This window comes from Petaurus breviceps, unplaced genomic scaffold, assembly GCF_028583685.1.
Source record: "Petaurus breviceps papuanus isolate PSGF00001 unplaced genomic scaffold, PetGlider_PUasm1.0 183, whole genome shotgun sequence".
In the NCBI taxonomy this organism is placed as follows: domain Eukaryota; kingdom Metazoa; phylum Chordata; class Mammalia; order Diprotodontia; family Petauridae; genus Petaurus; species Petaurus breviceps.
In genome coordinates, this window is record NW_027185791.1 from 18,593,385 (window position 1) to 18,600,420 (window position 7,036).

The window sequence follows — 7,036 nt, forward strand, 5'->3', positions numbered from 1 at the left end:
TTCTTTCTTTCTTTCTTTCTTTCTTTCTTTCTTTCTTTCTTTCTTTCACATTCAGACCATACATATGCATACTTAAGCTGAATCTGAACTTTTCCATAAGCTGCAAGTACCTATTTCAAGCTTACAGAATTTAGCTGACATGGGAATTTTATATAAATGCTAAATTTAATGCAACTTTAGAAATTTCTGATCTATCAGAACACTGAATTTGAGGGTAAGGAGTTTAATGTCTTACTTTTGCTAAGAAACTTCCAGGTAAGTTTCTAGAGTGTTTTAGGTCCACTTTTGGTTCCTTTTGGAGTAAATTTCTTTACTACTGTAGCCCTGACTTAATAGCAACATCTACAGAGGGGAGGGATGGGAAGACTTAGGGATAGGGCAATAAGTGCTCAATCTTTGTATTTCAGGCTCTCTACTTTTGGTAAATGGGCTTATGGGTAGAGGAATCAAGAAGGCGAACTAATAGGAACAAGGGGAGCATGACAACTAAAAGATGTGAAGCAAGTAGAGGAAACATGATCACAAGTGAGAGACAGTTCTCAGTCATGGATAGTAAACACATCTGCCCACAATTGTGGTGGGTCTGTCTCTGGGGTGCAGAGGATGAAAAATAGGTGACAGCTTTCCTTCTCTACCTTCTTCCTTGCTCTCCAGGGACAAAGTCCAATCTTTCTGCCAGCTATTTCTTCAATTGAACTTCTTTTCCTCTGGGCATCGGAAGTGTTAGCTTTGGTTTGAAATACACATGTTGTTTTCTCAGCTTTTACCTTTGACAAAAATATCAGCCCACATACTTTAGCTGTTATTCTTTACTTATTGTTCATGTGGCTAGATGAAGGAGAGCAGAGATTGGGGAAAAGAAAGAATAATTGAAAAGGAGAATGAAAATAAATACATCCTCTACCCAAAAAACGATTTGACCATAGGATCTGGATGCTTAGATCTCATTTATATAGAACCACTGGGCAAGTGAGGGAGGTCTGCTTTATACTTTGCACATCTGGCTAGAACCTGGAATCTAAACACCTCTAAGAAATGTGAGCCAGCATAACCCCCAGCTCTAATCAGGTAAAATGTGAGAAGTTTTTTCATTTAGGGGCACTATTTCAGATGATTATTAATAGATTGCAATTCTTCTTTTAAGAACTATTTGTTCATATCTTCTAACTACTTACCTTTTGAGGAAAAGCTCGTGTGTATACACACACATTTTCATGTATGTGTGTATTTGTATGTACAATATTATAACATATACTGTAATGCAACGTGTTATATTTATACCTTGAATATGTATTGTAAAATAATAGTCATAAATACATACCTATATACAAAGATATAAATTTACAAAGTTGTATATGTATGTATAAATATATATATATATGTATATATATATACATACCCAAATATATGTATGTGAGAGATATTGTCTTGGATACCAAACTGTTTTATGAGAATTTGAATAGAAATATTTTTCCTCATTAAACTTCTTTCCTTCACATCTTAGATGAATTTTTATATTTTTAAAGAAGCTATTTTAAACTTTGTATTTATCTCTATCCTTTGTTTCATTAAAAATACATCTCCTACCCATGGCTGTGAAAAGTATAAATGATCTTCTCTTCCAAAAATTTTAGGGCATGGTCATTAATATTAGAGCTACATATTCATTTTATATTTATTGTGAACTCTGATTTTAATTGTAAATAAACATTTCATTAAAATTTTCATTGATGCACTTTAAAAATTGTTTTACATCATTATCATGATCCTCCTTAATCTTCCCCTTACCCAAGTAAAAGCCCCCCTTTTTAACAAGCATAGTCCCCCAAATCACATTGCATTTGTCATGTCTGAAAATGTCCCATTCTGTACACACAATCCATCCCATCCCTACCAAAAGAAGGGAGACATGCTTCATTCAGACTTCTCAAGTTGTGGTCATCCCTTGCACTGGTCAAAATTCTTAAGGTTTTTAAAATAGTTTTCCTAGTCCTTTGCACTTCCCTTCCTATCACTTCATACGTCTTTCTGGGTGTCTGTGAATCCCTCCATCTCTTAATTTCTTAAGTTTATTCACATAATATTCCCTTACATTCATCTACTGCAGTATGTTCAGTTATTCTCCAGTTGGTGAGCACTCACTTATTTTCCAGTTCTTTAGAACATCAAAAAGTGCATTGTGAATATTTTTGTGTGTATGAATTTTCCCCTCTCTTTGATATCTTTGGGGTATAAATCTAATAGTAGCATCACCAAGTAAAAGGATATAAAAAGCTTAGACACTTTGGATGCATAATTCCTAATTTCCGGAATGATTGGAGCATTTTACCATTCCACTAACAGTACATTAGAGTGCTTGTTCTCTGAGCGTTTCAACAGTAATTACTTTTCTTTTCTGGCATCTTTGCTAATATGACTTATACAAGACAGAACAATAATTATTTAGTTTATATTTGTGTTATTATTAGTAATTTTGAACATCTTTAATGTAGTAATTGATAACTTGGATCTCTTCCTTTAAGAAAGAGGTATTCCTATCCTTTTGTCAATTTTTTAAAATTGAGAAAATGACTTTTGTTCTTATAAGTTTGTATCAATTCTCTCTCTCCCTCCCTTCCCATCCCTGTGTGTACATGTGTATATGTATGTGTATATGTGTGTGTATATATATGTACACTGTGTTGAAAGTTTCTCTGAAATATGTGTGTATACATACATAAACATCTGAGAAACTTTAAGCACAGATTTTTTTCTCAGTTATCTAATCTAACTCTAATGATTTTTGTACAAAAATACTTCTATCCTATTTAATCAAAATTGTCCATTTTATCTCCTGTGATCCCATCTATTGGTTTGGGTTTTTTTGTTTGTTTGGTTTTTTTTTCTTGGTCAAAAACTCTTCCCCTTTCCAGGATTGTAAAAAGTATGTCCTTCCATTCAACTTTGGTCACACGTTCATTTTAGAGATTATTGTAGTATATGATGTGAGATATTGATTTTAGCCTAATTCTCCCAAACTACTTTACAATTTTCTCAGTGGTTTCTTTTTTCCTGAAAAAAAAAAAGAAGTCATTATTTGAGCAGCTGGTATCTTTAACTTCATTGAATACTATGCCATGTATAGTGCATTATGTTTGCAATTGCTTCTGAATCATGTGGATTCAATCTGGCCCCCTGATACTATTTTTTAACCAGATTGTTTTTTGATAATTATAGCTTTTTTGCCTTTTTTTTAAGCAAAGGCAGGGCAATTAAGGTTAAGTGACTTGCCCAAGCTCACACAGCTAGTAAGTGTTAAGTGTCTGAGGCCGGGTTTGAACTCAAGTCCTCTTGACTCCAGGGTTGGTGCTCTACTCACTGAGCCACCTAGCCTCCCCTGATAATTATAACTTTGTAATGTAGTTTGAGATCTAGAACTATTAGTCTCCCCCCCCCCCCCTTTTTTCCTTCATTATTTACCCTTGACATTCTTGAACTTTTGTTCTTCCAGATAAATTGTAATAATTTTGCTTAGTTATCTTTTGGTAGTTGAATTAGGGAAATGCTTGGATTTGTATATTGATTTAGATAATATGAGCATTTGCATTGTATTAGCCTGGCCCAGCCATGATTAATGAATTAATCTCTAATTATTGAAGTCTTCCTTTATTTCTCTGTATTTTTGTTATTTATCCATATAATACCTGTTATATATTCATATAATTCTTCAACTATGTTTATGTTCTCAATATATTTTACTTGTCTAATTGCTATAATTAATATTTCTAGAAAAAATAAAAAATAGAGTGATGACAATGTATATCTCCACTTTATCCCAATCTTACTGAAAAGACCTTCAGCACTTCATCATGTTAACTTGAGTTCAAATAGATTTTGTTTACTGTATTAAGGAAAAGTCCATTTATCTGAGATTATCTATAATTTTGTCAAGAACCAAAGTCAGCTGCTCTAAATTTGAATAACATCCTTTATTCTCCTTTTTGAAAACTGGGACATTTCCCTTCTTCAGGTCTGTGGCACTTTTTCCATCCTAAGTGTTGTTTCAAAGATTCATTAACAGTGTATTTCTGCAATCACATCAACAGATCATTTCCTTATCCTAACATCTAGCTCGTAAATACCTAGTGACTTGAACTCATTGAGGAATACTAGATATTCTTTTATCACTTCCTCATCTCTTGGTTTTAACCAGTTTTGTCATAGATTTTCTTGGCTAAAGACCATTCCCTTAAATAGAGAAAAGAAAACTAAAACAGGAATTGAGTAGTTTTAATTTTCTGTACATCCATTATCACCAGTTTCATCAACATTCGTATCCCTTCCTTTGATCTTTCACTTACCCATGACATAGCTTTCAAGGTTCCTTTTATTGTCTTTATCATTTCTCTCAAGTTCAACTCTTAAAGAGTTTTAGTTTCCCTGATGTTATTCTTCATAAGACTGAACCATACTTTTAGATTTAGCCTCAGAAATGTTTCCAATTTCTATATATACATTTTGAAAACTGAAGTTGGATTAGTTCCAAATGCATCCATCCCAATGCACATATAAAAATAATATTTACATAGCACTTTAAGATTTGCAGTTTACAAATATTACTTCATATTATCCTCACAACAACTCTGGAGAGGTAGGTGCTATCATTATCCTCATTTTATAAATGGGGAAACTGAGGTAGAGGTTAAGTGACTTGCCTAGGGTCACATAGCTACTAAATGTCTGAAGCTGGATTTGAACTTGAGTCTTCCTTACTCCAGGTTCAAAACTATATCCATTGTTACACTTGCCTGCTTGCCTATCAGTTTCTTTAAACAAATCCTCACTGCAACATTTTCCTCATCAGAATTTTTTTCTGGTGCCATTAGAATTTGACTTAATAGAATTTTAACTTCTTAAGCTAACTTCTCCCTTTATGAACTTTGGCTATAGAATCCTATATATACTTTTTCTTCATTTTGGTAAGTCTGGTTTCCCCAATTCTAGGGTGTGGGTCATACTCCGCCATGTTTCCCTCCATTCTTATCCATTACAAACTTCAAAACTTCCTACCATTCTGTTATGGCAATCAGCTCCTTCTTATAGGTTGGAGCTAGCCAAAGTTAACAATATCTTTCATTTTTTCCTTCAGCATTTGAAAAATGAAATTGTCAGCATAGCAAACAATTTATTTCCTTTTATTTCCTTAAACAAATTTTTATTGATGTCCTGTTTCTTACATATTAGTTATTCCCAGTGTCCTTCCTCCTCCTCCTCTTCCCAGAGAGCCATCCCATATAATAAATAAATGATATTTTTAAGGAAGGAAAAAAATCAACACAACTGAATAATTCATTGAGAAAATAAAGACATGAGCAGTGTATAAAATCTATGGACTCCTATCTCCATAAAGGGGTAAGCTGAGGTGTCTTCTCATGTTTCTTCATTCAAGTCATGCTTGATCTTTAAAATTTTGTTACTTCATTCAAGTCATGCTTGATCTTTAAAATTTTGTTACATTCACTTTTTCATTTTTAAATTATTTAAATATTTTTAGTTTTCAGCCATCACTTCTATAAGTTTAATTTTTTTTCCTACTCCCTCCCCCCTCATTCCCCAAGACAGCTTGCAATCTGATATGGACTCCACACATACATTCCTATTAAATGTATTTTCACATTAGTCCTGTTCCATAGAAGAATTAAAACCAATGGGAAAAAAAAACATGAGAAAGAAAAAATATAAAACAAAACAAAAAAGGAAATAGTCTGCTTCATTCTGCATTCTGACTCCATAGTTCTTTCTCTGGATGTGACTGGCATTTTCCATCATGAGTCCTTTGGAATCATTTTAGGTCCTTGCATTGCTAAGAAGGGCTAAGTCTATCAAAATCAGTCCTCGCACACTGTGACTCTTACTATGTACAATGTTCTCCTGGTTCTGCTCCCCTTACTCAGCATCAGTGCATGGAAGTCTTTCCAGGTTTTTCTGAAGTCCACCTGTCCCTCATTTCTTATAGCACAATAGTATTCCATTATATTCATAAACCACAACTTGTTTAGTCATTCCCCAATGGATGGGCATCCCCTTGATTTCTAGTTCTTGGCTACCACAAAAAGAATTGTTATAAATATTTTTGTACATGTGGGTCCCTTTCCCATTTTTATGATCTCTTTGGGATATAGTCCTAGAAGTGATATTTCTGGGTTGAAGGGTATATCATTTTTACAGCCCTTTGGGCATAGTTTCAAATTGCTCTCCAGAATGGTTGGATCAAGTCACAGGTCCACCAACAATGAATTAGTGTTCCAACATTCCCACATCCTCTCCAACATTTGTCATTTTTCTGTTTTGCCATGTTAGCCAATCTGATAGGTGTGATGTGGTACCTCAGAGTTGTTTTGATTTGCATCTCTCTGATCAATAGTGATTTAGAGCATTTTTACATATGACTACAGATACCTTTTATTTCTTCCTCTGAAAACTGCCTATTCATATCCTTTGGCCATTTATCAATTGGGGAATGACTTGTATTCTTAGAAATTTGACTCAGTTCTCTCTATATTTTAGAAATTAGGCCTTTATCAGAGACACTGGTTGTAAAAATTCTTTCCCATTTTTCTGCTTCCTTCCTAATCTTGGTTGCATTGGCTTTGTGCAAAAACTTTTCAATTTAATGTAAACAAAATTATCTATTTTGCATTTCATAATGTTCTCTATTTGTTGTTTGGTCACAAATTCCTCCATTCTCCATATATTTGACAGATAAACTTCCTTACTCCCTGAATTTGATTATAGTATCAGCCTTTATACCTAGATTATGTACCCACTTGGACTTTATTCTCGTATATGGTGTCAGACATTGGTTGATGCCCAGTTTCTGCCATACTATTTTCCAGTTTTCCCAGAAGTTTTGTCAAATAGTGAGTTCTTATCCTAGAAGCTGGGGTCTTTGGTGTATCAAACAGTAGATTGCTATAATGATTGTCTACTGTATCTTGTATACCTAACCTATTCCACTGATCTACCCTTCTATTTCTTAGCCAGTACCAAGTGGTTT